This window comes from Electrophorus electricus, chromosome 19, assembly GCF_041902795.1.
Source record: "Electrophorus electricus isolate QZ-2024a chromosome 19, ASM4190279v1, whole genome shotgun sequence".
NCBI lineage: Eukaryota > Metazoa > Chordata > Actinopteri > Gymnotiformes > Gymnotidae > Electrophorus > Electrophorus electricus.
This window is the reverse complement of record NC_137515.1, coordinates 19,073,694-19,092,455: the sequence shown is the minus strand read 5'-3', so window position 1 is coordinate 19,092,455 and position 18,762 is coordinate 19,073,694. Positions and strand designations below refer to the sequence as shown.

Genomic DNA, 18,762 nt, shown 5'->3' with positions numbered 1-18,762 from the left:
TATTTCAAAGCCTCGCCGCTAGGTGGCACTGTGGGTCCATGGGAAAAAGACCGGCGGAGCACATTAACGTGGCCGCGTTATTGTGCAAACACGCAGTGCTGGCATTTACACAGCATTTAGGTAATGAACGCCTATTTGGGTGACAATGCGGTGTCAGAAAGGCACTGGCTAATTCAAACCGATCAACACCGAGAGATCGACCTATTTCAGTCCATGCAGACTGCGGCTGGGCTCTCCTGTGCTTCCAGCTCGGTATTAGGTGGCGAAATCCAGCTCGGGCTTCTCCCGTGAAACGCTGCACGCAATGCATCCGCGCTCACGAGATAACAAACAACTCCATGTGCAGAATTCCCGATTCAGACTCCCTCACTCACCAGCCTTTAAAATATAACGGCAAAACCTCCACCAAAGCAAAACCCAGTCCAATATTACACTGCCCTGACAGCCGAAAACACTTCAGCACGTATTCATGGAGTAGCCCACTGAACGCAAAGCTTTAAAACTTCCCAGATGGAGGGAAAAACCTTTCAGGAGCAGCTATAGTCCTAGTTTACATTTTTAAAATCCATTTGTTTTAATGTTACTCTGTTCTGCAGTGCCAAACAAAAACGAGCTTCAATAAAACCTCGTCTCGTTTGTTTCTCTGACATGAAGGGAAAACCGTGCACACAATGACGCGTAAATGCAGATTTGATCGGAACCAGGAGCCCAAACATCTGGCCGCATACAGGGCGAAGGCTGTCTACACTTCACCACCACGACCACAACAGCATCAAGTAACGAACCAAACAAAGAAAGAAACGCAACAGTAACCAGCACAGGACGGGACACGCCAAAATGCAGGGCGTGGGTGCACTGGTCGGGCAAACGAAGGAAACACGACTGCTTGTACCTTCGGCTGTGGCGAGGTTGGCACCGAGCGAAATGCCAAGTCCCAAAAGCACTTTCGCGGTCTAGTAAATATGGCCGCGTTTCACATTCTGCTTGCAAAACAATGTAATCCACAAATATCCAGCGGTTTCCACTCCGTATAAAGCGAGGACTGCCATGTGAAATAAGACGCCTTTCCAAGAAGGGGGGAAAAAGATCCCGGTGACAGCTGCGAGCGAAGCACAAAGCTACCGTGGCTCTCGGACAAAGGCAGCCATGTGTCCTGCATGGGAGAGGAGCAAAAGGAGCGCAAAAGGAGCGCAAAAGGAGCGCAAAAGGAGCGCAAAAGGAGCGCAGGAAGCAGCCAGCCGATCCCCCGATCGCCTCCGCACTTCTGCGCGCAGACAGCGACGTATCTGGTGAATGCGCCCAACGCAATTCCTTGCAAATGGCGTACAAAACGAGCACTCCTTCTCGCGTGCTTTTGTATCAGGGCAACGCCACCTCACGAGCAAGGCGAAGAGGCTGCGCGCAGCAAGAAAGCATCCACGCGCCGTCAAAAGACTCGCCTATCTCCCGCGTGCTCGTCGCCAGGCGCTCTCGAAGAGCAGAGAATCCATCCAAAAAACCCCACAAAGAGCTCCCCTTCGGCTAGTGAGGACGGCACGGAGCCGCAACAAAACCGACAGGAGCTGTAGCGGGACGTTTTCAGGGCTTCGCAGGTAAAACTCGCGCGCCGTGGCTCGTGTCCGCTTCCAGTCTGTCCGGCGCTGCCGCGCTCGTGCTGCTGCTGCTGCTGCTGCTGCTACCCGCTCGCTCCGCGGCGCAGACGAGCTCTTCAGTTCATCCGTCGGTTTGTCTCCGAGGTCTCCCTCGCGACCGGGTCCTCCCACTTCCTGATTCCAACCTGCCTTCACTCGACTCCTACCCTCGTGCCCCGCTGCCGACACGCACGCGCACACGCGCGCAAAAGTTTGAGCGGCGCTTCCCCGCAGCAGAAGCTCGCACGGACAGCTATCACGCACGGCGGTGTCGCGCGACCTTATTCCTGAGCGTGTGCATGGTGCACACCGAGAGACAGTGCCAGTGGTCAGAGTGAAAGGATGTGTTCTGGGGTGGGAGTAAGCAGAAGGGGGACGTGGGGCGATGTTCTCTCATTACCGTGATGATGTCAGCCACTGATGAATGTTCCAGCAGGGTGTCGCCACCGCGAGGGGTGGGAGACAACATGACCCTCACACCCGCTGCCTTCCTGTTAGCACCACACACCCCAACCCAGCATGACCTCACCAGCAATCCTGGGACTACCATCGGCCAGACCGGCTCGGGGTCACGGACCGTGGCTGCGCTTCCGAGAGAAGAGAGCCCCAGTAAACGCCTGCCAAAGTCTCAGCTAAATCGAATAAACACGTCTAAAGGACCACAGACACACTCACTCCAGCAGTAGGGCGCCGTTTATAAAGCCGTGGCATTTCAATAAACAGTGTTGAGAGAAACCGCAAATGTTTAAATAGAATTGATTAGGTGTAGGGAGCAGGGTTGACTCAGTATGTGTATGAAACAGCAGACAGCAAAAAACAAATGAATCACTTAGCCCAGATGTGTATACCGTGGCACCGGTACTAATCACAGCACTGAGGCCAACGACTTTTACAGGCTTTGTCTTTGAATGAAAATAACTTTTTGGCTTCCTTCCTCGATCTCCTCATGAACCTTATGAGTATGGATGCGAAAACAATCGTACAGTCAGCTATTTCCAGACGTTTCTGGAAAAACCTTCTGAACTGGTTAACTCAGAGGCCTGACCCACAGTTCTGTCTTGGCAAACAAGTATTAACCCTCAGTGCAGAAGAAGCCGTGCACATCTGATCTTTGCTGCCACCAGGAACCATCTGATTATAACTTCTGATCTTAATCTGATTTTTTTGTGTGTGGCTGGAAAGCACAGTGCATTTATCTGTCAAAAACACCAGCGTCATCTCCAACATATACTTTAGCCAAAGCAGTGGGATTCATAAATAAAATATTTTTACCCCAAGTTCAACCCTCACAATCTCTCACAACCAGACGGTTTGTCCTAGAGAAATATACATTATTTATCCAGCTAGTTATCTTCATCAATATGTGTTTGGCCAATCCTAAAACAGGAGGGAGGTACAGATGGAAGAAAGAGTTAATTTAATCATCTTATAACTTCAGACTGAGGAGAGAAGAGATACAGATCCAATTGGAAGGATGTGGGATTGGAAAACTTTGGGATAGGAAGACTGGGATTGGAAGACTGGGATTGGAAATCTGATTGATCTTCAGGACAAGGAAACAGAATTAATCTGCTACAGGTGATGGAGAACGGAAACAAATGAGCTACGGAGACGTTTAGTTACGATAAACAAACAAATTATTTCACTCAGAGCTATAATTTTAAACCAATATTCTTTGCTCAATTCAGACTATTATCATATAAATGTCCTTGTATGTACATTACTGTGATTAATGAGTTATCTGAGGTGAGACTGTGTTCTAGGAAACACTGTGCTTTAAAACAGTGGAACGCATCAGCCTCATTTGGGAAGAAACATGCAGCCAAAATGTTGCAATAAGAAACAGAAACTGCTGTATAATCTCACCAGTTACTTTATTAGAAACACCTACCTTGTAGGTCCACCATGTCCGTGTACAGATATAGTCTGTATCCTAACACCCGACACTATTTGCCTTAGCTATCAAAAAGCACTTTATGTGACTTTAGCTTGAATGTTGTGACATGAGCTCAAGCCACGCTGCCCACACTTTGCTCTTACTTCTAGGTGAACCACTCCAGGCAGTTCTATTCCTTATACATGCGCTGAACTTCATTTCACACTTGTTTACCTGGCAAATTCATGGAAGAAGTGTGAGTACATGAGGCTAGGGTACATCGCTTAAAAACCATGAGCTTGATATCCGATGACAATTCTGAAGAGAACATGGATGCTATTGAAATGAGTGAGTCTGAGCAACTGTAGTGGCATTGGGGGAAAGACGGATAGACAAAACGACAATGGCAGTGTGCTGCTCGTGTCCTGTAAAGCCCTCCATGGATGTCGGGTCTTCCTCTTACCAGGTTCTCCAGCCAAGGTCATCAAGACGGGAGCAGCACAGAGTGAAGTTCTGCACCAGCTCTGCAGCGGGCACCTTACTCTCAAACCTGCTAAATTCAGCACCACGCTCAACCTTCACATCAAGAGCCGACCTTGTGCCTGACAACACTTTAGGAACAGGTGTTGTTGAGTCCAATTCAGTGCAAACTATGTTCCACGGCTTAATCCATAACTGCAGAGTCTAGCTGGGATTGCTGGGATTGCTCTGTGCTCTCAGGTCACTAATAATTTTTTGGAAGTCAAATGAGGACATCATCTGGGTCCTGGTCAGTGTGGCCAAGGAAGTTTTTTTTTTTTTTGTGTGTGTGTGTGTGTGCTCATGTTTTGTTTCCATGTTTTGTTTCCATTATACTCAACTAGAAGTTTCTTGATCTTCTTTATATTGTATGTATGCTACAATATAATCTAAAGTAAAATCGATTGATAATCATCTGGTGGTATTTGAATTAGGTATTTGAAGGTTTGAGGTATTTGAAGTAGTTTTGTTTATGTATTAGATCATAATTATTCTTGGCATAAAGTTGCATCATATGCTTCATGCACTTTTATCAATACATGTTACATTTATTTTGTATGAATATTGAACAAAGCAGTGCAGTTCACTTGGAATGTTAAGGATAACAAGTGTAGTAAGGCCTTCCTCACAGAGACCTCTTTGTTCACAGAGACTTCTTTGTGCGCGTCTGATCTGATCACATGACACTAAAGCTCAGTTGGAGTTGGTCAGATTTTTCATTTGCGATTTCAGGCAATGGTCAGGAAAGCTAAGATTTAGATAAACAGTGATAGCATTTTGTTCTTTCCAGATGATTTCAGACACTGAGGGTTGATTTGAAAAATTAGAAATTCTGAAACGATATAATCCAAATTACACAATCCAAATGTAATGAGTCTGTGTTTATGATCCAAACTGGGACAATTCTAAATTTATTTAGCTTTTTTTTTTCCTCCTTGCCTTTTCTACAAACCCAAACTGCAAAACTTTCTGAGGACTTCAACTGTGTTCTTAACTGCAATTCCATTGTGTTCACACCAGCCAGTCCAGTTTTATAATCTATGGGGTTTTCGTAATCCTACAAGGAATTCTCTTTTTCATCTGTACTTTACAAATATTCACGTATTGATTCTTAAAATCATATCATCCTGCAAATATAAAAAGCTCATCACTATGCGTACATCACTTACCCTAGAACTGGATACCACTGGAAAACCTGGCCGGAGGCAGTGGAGATTTAATGTGCTTGCTCATGCCATTCCTCTTGTTTATTAACGCACAGACAGGTGTATTTTGAGGACTAATACTTTATTTCAAAATGCTTTTTAAGGGAGCAAATTTGATCATTCAAGGTCACATTTAATGACTCGAACACAGAGACTGAATCTGAATTTGCCTGATCTTCTACTGGACAGGCAGGGCAAACCCTTTTAAAGGTATGTCTTACGACATCCAAACACAAGGAAAAAGCCAGTACAGTGCTAGCTCACCACCTCAGACAAGTATCTGCTTGCTAAATTTGTACTGGGCTTGGTTCTGTCAGTGATCCAAGAGGAAATTGACTTAGCAGTTAACACTATGGAGAGGGCTAAATTCCTAGGAGGTGACAGTTTTCCCACTCGCCACCGACGTTTCTAAGTGCTTCTCCCAAAGCCCGTCCCCTTCATATGTAGAACTGAAGTCTCACAGCGTCTAATCTTCCACTGACTTTGCATTTTGTTGTCTTGCAAGAATCAATATCTCTGCTCCTGAAAAAAGCAAACAATCCCCTAAACTGTAAATCCTACAGTTCAGTAAATTTCCCCAGTGTGAAGGTAAAAATATTAACCAGTTCCTTGGCTCTATAACTCGAAAATGTTCCACCATTTTGGATTGCCCCTGATTAGACTAGATTGATTTTTAAAAAGATATTCTGTTTTAACAGAAATATTTTAAAATAACTCCCTCAGTTCCTTCTAGCCCCTCCACAAAGTCCTCATTTTACTTGAAGCTTTGGCCTGAATAGGTGGAAAGTTTACAAAAATTTGGATCTGATAACATTTTATGTCAGGGGTTAAATGGCTGTGTTCGTTCCCTTCAGTATCTAAATACATAAAAACTCCCCGTTCCTTGGAGGATATTAATTTAAAACGTCTCTTTATATCTCTGCCCCTTTAATCCTACATTACATGTTCTCCACACTCTGTATCAATCTGATCCGACTGATCCCGTGTTATTTCCAAGGCATTCTTTAACCAGTAGGAAATAGTTCCATTTGGAAAGAGAAAATCCTGCCAAAAAACGCAAAGTTACGGCTCTGCCTAATTTCTAGCCATTCTATCGTATGGCTCAGGTAAAATAAATATTTTTAGCTACCTTCAGATTTGGCGCTTTGTGCGCAGCCATTTTAGCCAGTTAGCATCTTTTCCATCATGCGCTACTGGATTCCGTTCTAGACACCCGTGCTCATAAGTGTGAGCTTTGGGAGGGTGATTGGGGTGTTGAGTTGACAGAGGCAGTGTGGGAGGACTTGCGTTCTAGGACACATTCCTTCGCGATCTCTGTTATAGTCTGTTTTAGTTTAAGCTGGTACCCTGCACGTATCTATTCAAATATGAGCTTGCCAATTTTTTTTCTTGATACTCTCCCATCTGTGATTGGAAAAACACACGCGCTGCACTGTCTCATATGTGTTTGGCTCTTTTTGAACCCACATTTTGGGCATTCATCTTTAGGGCCTTTTGTGCTGGTGTTTTTTATAAGATCCACTCTAATCTTTAAAAAAAACAAAACAATGAAGGCAATGTTAAAAATCTAATAAAAATACCTCACTCAAAAGTACCTTTTCTTAGCACAAAAGTGTTAGCATAAACGTTTCAGTGACAGGCTACGCTCAGTCCAGCACTGTCAAACCTGCTGTAACCTGCTGTGCTGGGCAAACCTGTGCCACTTCAACACCCACTAACATGCCACTAACATGCCAAGTATTAATGCTGTGTTGAGAATGGTATACCACCCAAATGACAGCAGCCCAGTAGTGGTCCTGTGTTCAGAAATTGTTCAGCAATGAATGCAGTTGAAAATGACTGAAGAATTGTGTATGTCAACAGACGCAGGTTACTTGGCACCTGTAAGGTAGACATATATTTTTTTAAAGTGCCTGGGGTATCCCCCCCCCAACCCCCAACACCCATAAAGTCCACAATAAACTCCAGCTGAAGTCTTTAATAAGATGTTATGAGCTTCCTCTCACTAAATAAGCAAATCCGTGCTGTCAGACACAACAGAATGAGCAACCAGCGTGTGAGGATACAGAGCAGATATTTCACACTTTTTTTATAGCCTCGTATTTCATCATGGTAGTGAAATGTTATGATGAACTTAACACTGCTGCAGTGAACCTGTGCTTTAATGTATAGACTTTAAACACTTCGCACACTGCATGCCTATATGCTTGCAAAATTATACCTTCAACACCATCATTGCTATTTCTGTTTGTTTTTTTTTGTTTTTGTTCAAACTTCAAAGATTTCACAGAGGTATTCTGCTTCTGGCCCACACAGAAAACAGCCATTTACATCGCAAGTCTTTATTTTATATGAATTGTGCTTGAATGGTAATGACAGGAGATCGGCGCTCTGTTACAAGCCTCTGCTGTGACTACTGGAAAATCTTTCTGTCTACCTTTTCTTCCTCTCACTATGTAAATGTTCAGAGATAAGTGTAAGAGGAGAGCAGGACATATAATATGCTTAATAGGCTGCTTTTACCAGTCCTGGGTTTGTCCTTTCCTGAATTGTCCTGCGTCCTTCTATTCACGTGGCTCTTTCCAGCAAGCAGAGTAAAGAGAGAACTGGATAGGCCTGTATCGAGTAACAGCCAGCCCTGCAGTAGACAGCAGACAGCAGCCCACAGGAGTCGGCTCCTCCGGGCAGCTGCCATGACTTCCAGCCTTGGGCAGGAGCCGTTCTGAACACCGGCGCAGCAACGGCAGGACTGGGAGGACCACCGGACGTGCCCGAGACGAGGGGAGGTTTCCACGGGGAGATCTGCTTTCCTGCTCTAGCCTCCCTAAATTTAACATGAAATAGCAAATGTGTATTTAATTCGTTATTTCAGGCTGCGAACTAGAAACTACCGGATAAAATAGAATTTCCAGTAAATCGATGCATTTTTAAAATAACTGATCAACAAAGTCTTAAACATAGCCTGTAACACTTCACCTAATCTTTCACACTGTTCTGACAGCACCTTTCTCTTTCAAATCAGCCATACATAGAAAAATACCCACAGAGAACTCTTACACGGAGAACAATGTGGACAGATGTAGATGTAGATGGACATACAAGGACACTGAGCATGCACACGCACACATTCACTAATGGAAAACAAGCATCAGGACTCTTCTCCGTCCTGGTTCCCAAAGGGTGGAAGGAACGTCCACTGGCTGTCCAAACAGCAGGCTCCCTCACTCTCTTCAAATGCAGACTGAAGACTCGTTTATTTGTGGAGTATTTTAAACGAACACTAATCCTGCACATGGAAATATCGTTTTGCATTACTATTGATTAACTGAACCCTTCTAGCACTTGTTTGGTGTTGCACTTTCTAGGTATCAGTATTGATTCTTGTATCTAGCAGTATCTGAGTTCAATGGTATCTTTGACTCTAAACTACTGTATTGACTAGGATACATTCTATGAGTAAATGACAAAGACGTTTTGTAATTCGCTCTGGATAAGAGTGCCATAAATGTAAATGTGAATGTAATATCCAGGCAATATAAATACACAAACTCATTAACACAGGTGGTGATTGATACACATACACAAATCACTGCATGCACAAAGTGTAGGATCAGTACTAAAATGTTGACCTCCTGATATATACCAGAAACTTCTACAAATTAATAACTATTTGGGATGAACTAGTCTGGACATGCTTATGTGTTCATCAGAGAGGACTGGAGAACATACTCCTCTGAGCTTGTGTGTTGGGAACAGATGCAGGACAGGCTGCATGCCACACGCATCATACAGGGGCAGTGTGAGGAACACACACGCATCATACAGGGGCAGTGTGAGGAACACACACGCATCATACAGGGGCAGTGTGAGGAACACACACGCATCATACAGGGGCAGTGTGAGGAACACACACGCATCATACATGGGCAGTGTGAGGAACACACACGCATCATACATGGGCAGTGTGAGGAACACACACGCATCATACAGGGGCAGTGTGAGGAACACACACGCATCATACAGGGGCAGTGTGAGGAACACACACGCATCATACAGGGGCAGTGTGAGGAACACACACGCATCATACAGGGGCAGTGTGAGGAACACACACGCATCATACAGGGGCAGTGTGAGGAACACACGCATCATACAGGGGCAGTGTGAGGAATACACACACGCATCATACATGGGCAGTGTGAGGAATACACACACGCATCATACAGGGGCAGTGTGAGGAACACACACGCATCATACAGGGGCAGTGTGAGGAACACACGCATCATACATGGGTAGTGTGAGGAATACACACGCATCATACATGGGCAGTTGAGGAACACACACGCATCATACAGGGGCAGTGTGAGGAACACACGCATCATACATGGGCAGTGTGAGGAATACACACGCATCATACATGGGCAGTTGAGGAACACACACGCATCATACAGGGGCAGTGTGAGGAATACACACTCATCATACAGGGGAAGTGTGAGGAACACACACGCATCATACCGGGCAGTGTGTGGAACACACACGCATCATACAGGGGCAGTGTGAGGAACACACACGCATCATACATGGGCAGTGTGAGGAATACACACGCATCATACAGGGGCAGTGTGAGGAATACACACACGCATCATACAGGGGCAGTGTGAGGAACACACACGCATCATACAGGGGCAGTGTGAGGAACACACACGCATCATACAGGGGCAGTGTGAGGAACACACACGCATCATACATGGGCAGTGTGAGGAACATACAGGGGCAGTGTGAGGAACACACACGCATCATACAGGGGCAGTGTGAGGAACACACACGCATCATACAGGGGCAGTGTGAGGAACACACACGCATCATACAGGGGCAGTGTGAGGAATACACACACGCATCATACATGGGCAGTGTGAGGAATACACACACGCATCATACAGGGGCAGTGTGAGGAACACACACGCATCATACAGGGGCAGTGTGAGGAACACACGCATCATACATGGGTAGTGTGAGGAACACACACGCATCATACATGGGCAGTGTGAGGAATACACACGCATCATACATGGGCAGTTGAGGAACACACACGCATCATACAGGGGCAGTGTGAGGAATACACACTCATCATACAGGGGAAGTGTGAGGAACACACACGCATCATACCGGGCAGTGTGTGGAACACACACGCATCATACAGGGGCAGTGTGAGGAACACACACGCATCATACATGGGCAGTGAGGAATACACACGCATCATACATGGGCAGTTGAGGAACACACACGCATCATACAGGGACAGTGTGAGGAACACACACGCATCATACATGGGCAGTTGAGGAACACACATGCATCATACCAGGCAGTGTGAGGAACACACACGCATCATACAGGAGCAGTGTGAGGAATACACACGCATCATACAGGGGAAGTGTGGGGAACACTCCAACTAGTCTGGCTTCACATTAATCAGCACCCCAGAGGAGCTATGTATGAGCCACACATGCCACAGATGATGCTCAACAATACAAATGAGGTGTGAAGCTAGCAGCTACGCCTCACAAGAAACACAACACTGCTCCTCCCCCTGTACAGCATGCTGTGTTATCATCATATTTAAACAGCAGAAGATCTGTATGCGCTGAAAACAAAGTTGTGAGTTGTGAGTGTATGAAAGGAAGAATATGAAAAGATTATTTTATATGAAAAGAGACAGAATTATGTTAAAAAAATAATATATGTTATGTGCCAATTTTCAATGAATAGAGTAAAAAGCATTTTCGGGTCTTTAATTTTAATTAAATACTAAAGTACAGTTAATAGCGCTGTATTTCTATGGGTATTCAGTCTAGCTCAAAAATGCAAACACGCAAGCAACACACACACACACACACACACACACACACACACACACACACACACACAAATGCTTCCAACCTTAATTCATTTTGATTTGTTTTATCAGCATCCTTGTATAAAATGTAGGAATTACAATGGAGTGAATTTAGTCCACAGATACACAGATACTGGGATGCCTCAAGTTTGTCACTCAAGTCCCAGGCTAAAACAGGCTAATCCAGAGTCAAATCCCAGGCTAAAACAGGCTAATCCAGAGTCAAATCCCAGGCTAAAACAGGCTAATCCAGAGTCAAATCCCAGGCTAAAACAGGCTAATCCAGAGTCAAATCCCAGGCTAATCCAGAGTCAAGTCCCAGGATAAAACAGGCTAATCCAGAGTCAAGTCCAAGGCTAAAACAGGTTAATCTAGAGTCAATTCCCAGGCTAAAACAGGCTAATCCAGAGTCAAGTCCCAGGCTAAAACAGAATAATCCAGAGTCAAGTCCCAGGCTAAAACAGGCTAATCTACAGTCAAATCCCAGGCTAAAACAGGCTAATCCAGAGTCAAATCCCAGGCTAAAACAGGCTAATGCAGAGTCAAATCCCAGGCTAAAACAGGCTAATCTACAGTCAAGTCCCAGGCTAAAACAGGCTAATCCAGAGTCAAATCCCAGGCTAAAACAGGCTAATCCAGAGTCAAATCCCAGGCTAAAACAGGCTAATCTACAGTCAAGTCCCAGGATAAAACAGGCTAATCTACAGTCAAATCCCAGGCTAGAGTCAATTCTCAAATCAACTTAGAACTAAACTTAGAGTCCTAAACAAGTCCGAGTGCAATCTGCATTAAATTTCCACATTATAACATGCCAAAACTATGATGGTATTACATTAAATTTAAAAATAATAAATGATCTTTAAAAATGACTCCTAAGGGAGTTGCTGTGACTGTGACTCTGTCTTGGGACGAAACTGCAGGGTCATGGAAGAAGACTTTGGGGTGAACCCAAAGATATTCTAGTAAGAGAGGAAGAGGCATCACCCTACCGGAGTAAGCAGGGCTGGGGAGGAAGACGCTTCATTCTTCAGGATGTAATAAAGCTTCATAATAACATCATAACATAATAATATGCTTCTTTTATGTCCATGTAACGCACTCTGAATTGCAGCTGTGCATGCAAATCAACTCGCCTTACATTGTCTTGCCTCTGGGAAAAGACCCGAATTCTCCTCCAGGTGAGTGGAGAGAACCTAAGTATCTTGGGATTTTGTTCAGGGGCGGTAGAAAAAGGATGTGTGGGATTGACAAATGCATGGTGTCAGTGGCAGCTGTGCTATGGTCTCTGAATAAGTCTGTGGTGGTGATCCTAGGATGAAGGATTCATCCCAGGACAAAGCTCTCTGTGAACCAGTCAGTCTACATCCTCATCCTCATCGATGTTCCTGAGATATGGGTCGTGACCGAAAGAATAAGACTGTGAATGCAAACGGTGAAAAAGCTGTTTGTCCACAGGGTTGCTGGACTCTCGGCCCATGAGAAGGTGTGGAACTCTGACAACTGGGAAGGCCTTGGAGTAGAGGAGCGCCCTGAGATTAGAAGGAGCCAAATGTGGTGGCTTGGGTATCTCAGGAGGAGTCCCCATAATCAGCTGCCACTGCAGCTGTTCCCGGCACGTCCCACTGGAAGGAGGCCCAGAGGCAGACCCAGGAGCCACTGGAGGGATTACACCTCATAGCTGGCCTGGGAGCGTCTGGGTGTCCCACTGGAGGAGCTGGAACCAGACACGCAGAAGAGAAAAGTCTGGGCTGATCTTCTCAGCCGGCTACCACCACAAACCTCATCAGGAAAAAATAAGCAGGGACAAGGAGACAATTCGACACTTATTAAATACGTTAACGTACGTTAATATGTAATTTGGCGATATGTAAAATAGTATGTCAAAGAATACTGCTTCCAGTGGACCTGGTTTGATGTGGGCTTAGTGAAAAGCAGGGGATGTGTGCATGTGCACCCCTGCTGGGAGCAGTCTGGGATGAGTGATGTGCACTGGAGCGCTGGCCTCAGAAAAATGACTCTCCTTATCGCTCTCATTAAAAGAGATTCAAACGGGGCAGGGGACAAGCCTTACTGAAGAAGAAATGTGTGAGAGAGAGAGAGAGAGAGAGAGAGAGAGAGAGAGAGAGAGAGAGAGAGAGCAAGACAGTCTTAGAGGCAGAAAAATGAAAAAATGGTTGTACTGGTTTGGGGGCAAATTTAGCTTTGAGACCGATGATGTGTCTCCTTGTTGCTGTGTTCTGATATGATGGAGAGAATTGAGCAGAGAAGACGCGAAATGATAGAGAATGACGGAGAGAAAGAGGGGAAAGAGAAAACGGGCAGGAAGTGACAACGAATCAGATGGACCCAGGAGGCGTGAGCGAGGGAAACAGAGCAACAGGCTGCCTGTTACTTTGAGAATAATCATGGCAGGAGATCATCAGGAGACTGTGCATATCTGCACCTGACACTGGACAGGCCGCCGAGCTGGAGTGCTCCGGATGCCAACCTCATCACCCTGGCAACCTCTCCTCTGCCTACCTCATTTCCCTGGCAACCTTTCCTCTCCCCTCCACTCATTTTTTTGCTGCCTATCCACTGCAGGTCGACTGCGTTGAAATGCTCCAAAGTAGACGGTGGTTGATGGGCCCTCCAGAGGACATGAGATGCCTCTGACTTCAGAAGTGCAGCAGCCTGACAGGCGGGAGTCCCCCCCCCCGCCATTCCACTACCCCTCCATCTCACCCCGGGCCAGCCCACTCCCCCGCTGGCCCTAAAGAGACGCCTAATTACGTTTCACAGGGAGTGGGGCTCTAAATAAGGGCCTTATTCTCCCCGTGGTAGCAACCCTGCAGGGGGTGGTTGTGGAGGTGGGGGTGGTGGTGTATAAGATGGAGCGATAGGCCCAGACAGAGGTGGGTGAGTGGGGGGTGGGGGTAGGTTTCCGTGTGTGACAGAAAGCTTTACCATGTCAAAAGCCCCCACAGAGGTGCGCACAGAGAGTGAAAGTGAGGGTGAGGTTGGATGTGCCTCTGGGTAATGGAGGAACACTGTGAATGAATGAGAGAAACCGCTAGCCACAAAGAGGCAGAGACAAAGAGAGAGAGAGAGAGAGAGAGAGGGAGAGAGAGGGAAAATGAGAGAGAACCTCTCATGAAATCCTACCCCTTCGGTTGAACAGTAAACACTAAACCATCTACATTATGTGCGCACATACATGGAAGTGCAAACCGGGGGGTGGGGCGGTATTAGTTAGAGCCTCGGGTCACTCGGAGTGTGAAGCCAAACAGGGGATCCACTCTGAAGCCTTGGCTATTTAAATATTTCACAGCTATCTCCAGTCCTTCCCTGGAGAGTTGCATGTTTGTACCTGTGCTGCCCTTTGATTCTGTCCCCAGTAAGGACTAGCAGGGCGGTGTCGCGCAGGGAGCTGGGTTCACTTTATCACAGCATCTCATCAGACACGCCGCAATTAAAACACTTACTGATAAGCAAAGTGTGTCGGAGCCGCGTTGCACACAACAGCGGGAACAAGATGCTTGCATCGATTGTCACGCTTAATTACTTGAAAAAACGGTATGTGTCTTCGGCAAAAAACGTTTGCCATATTACCGTGCAGCTTATTGTATACACAAATAAATTATATATCTGTGTGCTATGTACAAACACAAAACTTTATGGGCATAGACAAACACATGTATTACAAACACTTGACTAACTAGATGGCATATTGAACTCAGACATACATGTTGAAACCATAGTACTCAAACTATCTTACATTTCTATAGTAGGAGTTGTGTTTTCTTCCCATTGTTGCTGAGTAACTGTACGTACACATCACCACCATGGCACCATTCAAGTTGAAGAAGACAACCCTGTTTACGTGTTGCGTTTCTTGTGTGGTCTTAGCTGCAGCTAAAATGCTGGAGAATGTCTTCCAATACCTGTTCACATTTTCCACTCGTGTCTGAAGAACAAACTCCTGTTCTGTTCCCAGAGAGCAGCCGGGGATGTGTTGGTCTTGGGGCGTGGCTACTGGCTAGGGATGTAAACAATTATATCTGATAACGCTTACATGCGCAAATTAGTCAGGCTAAGATCAAAATATTGCTGTGTGTGCAAATGCGCTTATTTTGCGTGTATATGCACAAATCCACTGATTAGTGAATAATGTCTATGTTAGCGAATAATGTCTGTGTTAGTGAAAAATGTCTGTTAGCTGGTTAGAGAATGTTTGTGTTTTAGTGAGTAATGTCTGTGTTAGCTTGTTAGATAAAAATTTACTTTTTAAGTTTTGTGTCTGGAGTTCACCTCCAATGTTTGTCTGCTATACTGATTTGTACTGTACATGTTTCTTAGTGATAGTGTGTGTGTATGTGTGTGTGTGTGTTATATGGCACTAGAAAGACTGTTTTTCTGGTGCTAAAAGAGAGGTGGCCCTGGGCTAGTGTCTGCATTCCTCTTATCCTTGTTCAAACTCACACCATGAAGCAGGCCTAGATGTATGTGTGTGAGTGTGTGTGTGTGTGTGTGTGAGAGAGAGAGAGAGAGAGAGAGAGAGAGAGAGAATATTCATTGCACAGTAATGTTATTCTATACGCTACTGCCCACTTGTGAAGGAGTTCAGAGAGTATATGCGGACAAATATAAGTAGGAGAGAAGGATGGGGATGGGTTGTGTGTGTGTGTGTGTGTGTGTGTGTGTGTGTGTGTGTGTGTGTGTGTGTGCGTGCGTGCGTGCATGCGTGCATGTGTGTGTGTCTCCACAGTTACAGTCAACCCTTTAGCATGGATGGCTCCACAAATCGGACCAGATCTTCATTTAACAGTATCCTCTTATGTCCAAACCTCACACACCATGTCCTGCAGGCAGATCTGGTTCTTAAGAGATAAAAACAGTTTGAATGTTCAAGGTGATTAATGGATGAACCATGTGCACTACTTGAAGGGTTCCCTTGTCAGGAGACTGAAAGTTGGACAAAAAATGAATCTTTCGCCATGACGGTGTTGCAAAACAAGAATGAACAAGAACTGATAAAAAGACTTTCACCTTGATTGAACCCTAGAGAAACAACACTGTCACTGCTGTTGAAGAGCAAACCTGCTACACACAAGCCTCACGGACTGAGAAAGGGTCTGCATACGCACCCAAAAACAGGGCTACAAGTAACAGTGCATTTAAATGTATAAATTATATAATGTAACTGATTTTTCATCTTAGTGGATTCTTTAATAAAAAGAAATGAAGTCGTTATTTTTGTAGCTGACAAACAGATGATTACAGATGACTGTATTCTGTCTTGTTTTGTTACACAGTGATTCATCTTAACACTGATAGTGTTAGGTCCTGAGAGACACACTGATGTCCTCAGCTGTTGACCAGTACTGATATTTGCTTCAAGGTAGTGAGTATGTTTTTTTTATGACTCGTTCAAATAATTTGTACCTTTCCAGAACCATAAAAATGCGGTAAAACGAGCACTTTAGATGTTTTATTATTTAAACTAATGCAACTGTAATGGTTTAATAGCATGTAATACGGTTCTAAGGTCTCATTGTATAATATGCGCATAAATTTTAGTTCCCTTGTTTACATGTGACATACATTACATCAAGTATGTACTCAAATATGTAGAACCCTTAATTCCAAATGTCAGAGCTCGGTCACAATGATCACAGCACAAGCAAAAACGTGATGAGTTAGAACAACAACACTGTAATAATGACTAGCAATGATACAATCTGCAGCAGTAAAATTAGATTTAAAATGCTATTTTACTGCACAAGTACGTGCGCACACACACACACACACACACACACACACACACACACACACACACTATTTCCCTGCACATGCCTCTGTACATCCTCATTTGGGCCTTGTGGTAACTGTGGTGTCAAAACATCTTTTATTCACCTAATGCTTCGTTCTCTTCAGCTGCTGCAATCTCGGCTGATTTGCTCAGCGCGTCTCGGTTGCATTTTTCCTTTTTTACCAGAAAAGCTCTGCACACGACGTTTCCCCTGCATTCCGTGGCGATTTAGGCCTCCCGGGATTAAACGTTCGTGTTAAATTGAAGGTTACCCTGGTGCATAGGCATAAAACATGGAAGAGACCTCTGTAAAAACAGACTCCTGTGGCGCACAGACATTCAAAAGACAATTGGGAATCTTTTAGCCTTTTACTAATTCATCTAGAAAGCACACTGGGAAGAGACTTGAAAAGGAGAACACGCCGCTACTAAGAGAAGAAGAGATGACGCATGGCCATTTTGAAAGAGCAGAATTATTCCCTGTCCTGTACAGTCAGTGTGTCCTCACTCACCAACACTCAGTCTGGGTTTATACGTCTATGGGGTGCATACGCCGTCGGAGTAAAGACAGTGTCGATTCAGCATTAGAGGCAAAGGTGAAAGTAGCACATTTTGAGTTGGGAAGGGGTCGACACTATACTGTCTGACTGTAAATGAGCTGCAACAATATCATCCTGAGCGTCTGTTGTCCTTTCCTCTGTTCTCACAAGGTCCATCAGTCACTCTGAGCACGGTATGATATTTCACTTAAACTGTGGTTAAGCAATACCTTAACTCTGTTGTATCTCTATAAGAGATACCTTAACATTATTGTATCTCTATCGTATTATGTTTTGAACTGCAGACAGGTGCACACACGTACACTTAAACACACACATACATTAGCACACACAGATACACAGATGCCTATCCTGTTTACCGCTCCCTCAGGTACACCAACAGACAAATGTCTAGTCACGCTATCGATGGTTCTGAAGTATTCTTCTGTTCCTAGTGTTACAGAGTGAAAGCAAAACTTGCATAATTGCTTGCTGATCCAGAGTATGACAGACAGACAGAGACAAGACAGGGAGGTGAAAGAGAGAGAGAATGACAGACAGAGAGGACAGGGAGGTGAAAGAGGGAGAGAATGACAGACAGAGAGGACAGGGAGGTGAAAGAGAGAGAGAATGACAGACAGAGAGGACAGGGAGGTGAAAGAGAGAGAGAATGACAGACAGAGAGGACAGGGAGGTGAAAGAGAGAGAGAATGACAGACAGAGAGGACAGGGAGGTGAAAGAGGGAGAGAATGACAGACAGAGAGGACAGGGAGGTGAAAGAGAGAGAGAATGACAGACAGAGAGGACAGGGAGGTGAAAGAGAGAGAGAATGACAGACAGAGAGGACAGGGAGGTGAAAGAGGGAGAGAATGACAGACAGAGAGGACAGGGAGGTGAAAGAGAGAGAGAATGACAGACAGAGAGGACAGGGAGGTGAAAGAGAGAGAGAATGACAGACAGAGAGGACAGGGAGGTGAAAGAGGGGGACAGAGAGGTACCCCCTGCCAACACTGCGTAATTATCACAGGAGCAAATCCATTCCAGCACGCAGATGTCCTGGGCCAGCAACGGCACTGGTTCTGCATACTGAACTAGCACAAAACCCAACTCATGCCAAATTAACAAAGACATCTCATTGGCATATTCAAATGACGCATATCAATCAATGCCCTAGCTAACTACTTTTAAATAATCTGTCAGAAGCCATGAATCACAATGAAGCTCTGTATCCTGGTGTGGAGATTGGCAACACAGAGGCCATGTCAAAGGTGTGATTGGATCCCACTGAACCAGCTCATTAATACAGGCCT

The 18,762-nt window shown here is 45.1% G+C and overlaps 1 protein-coding gene and 1 long non-coding RNA gene across 11 annotated transcripts in view; one reads left to right on the top strand and one right to left on the bottom strand.

Moving 5' to 3' along the window:
* The window catches only part of auts2a (activator of transcription and developmental regulator AUTS2 a), a 317,309-nt gene that overhangs the window by 32,684 nt on the left and 265,863 nt on the right, over positions 1-18,762 (bottom strand). The gene's annotated exons all lie outside the window — the stretch shown is intronic.
* LOC113583000 (uncharacterized) lies at positions 884-4,440 on the top strand. The gene is made up of 2 exons (XR_003411207.3): positions 884-3,855; positions 3,974-4,440. It is a non-coding gene; the product is annotated as an uncharacterized LOC113583000 (long non-coding RNA).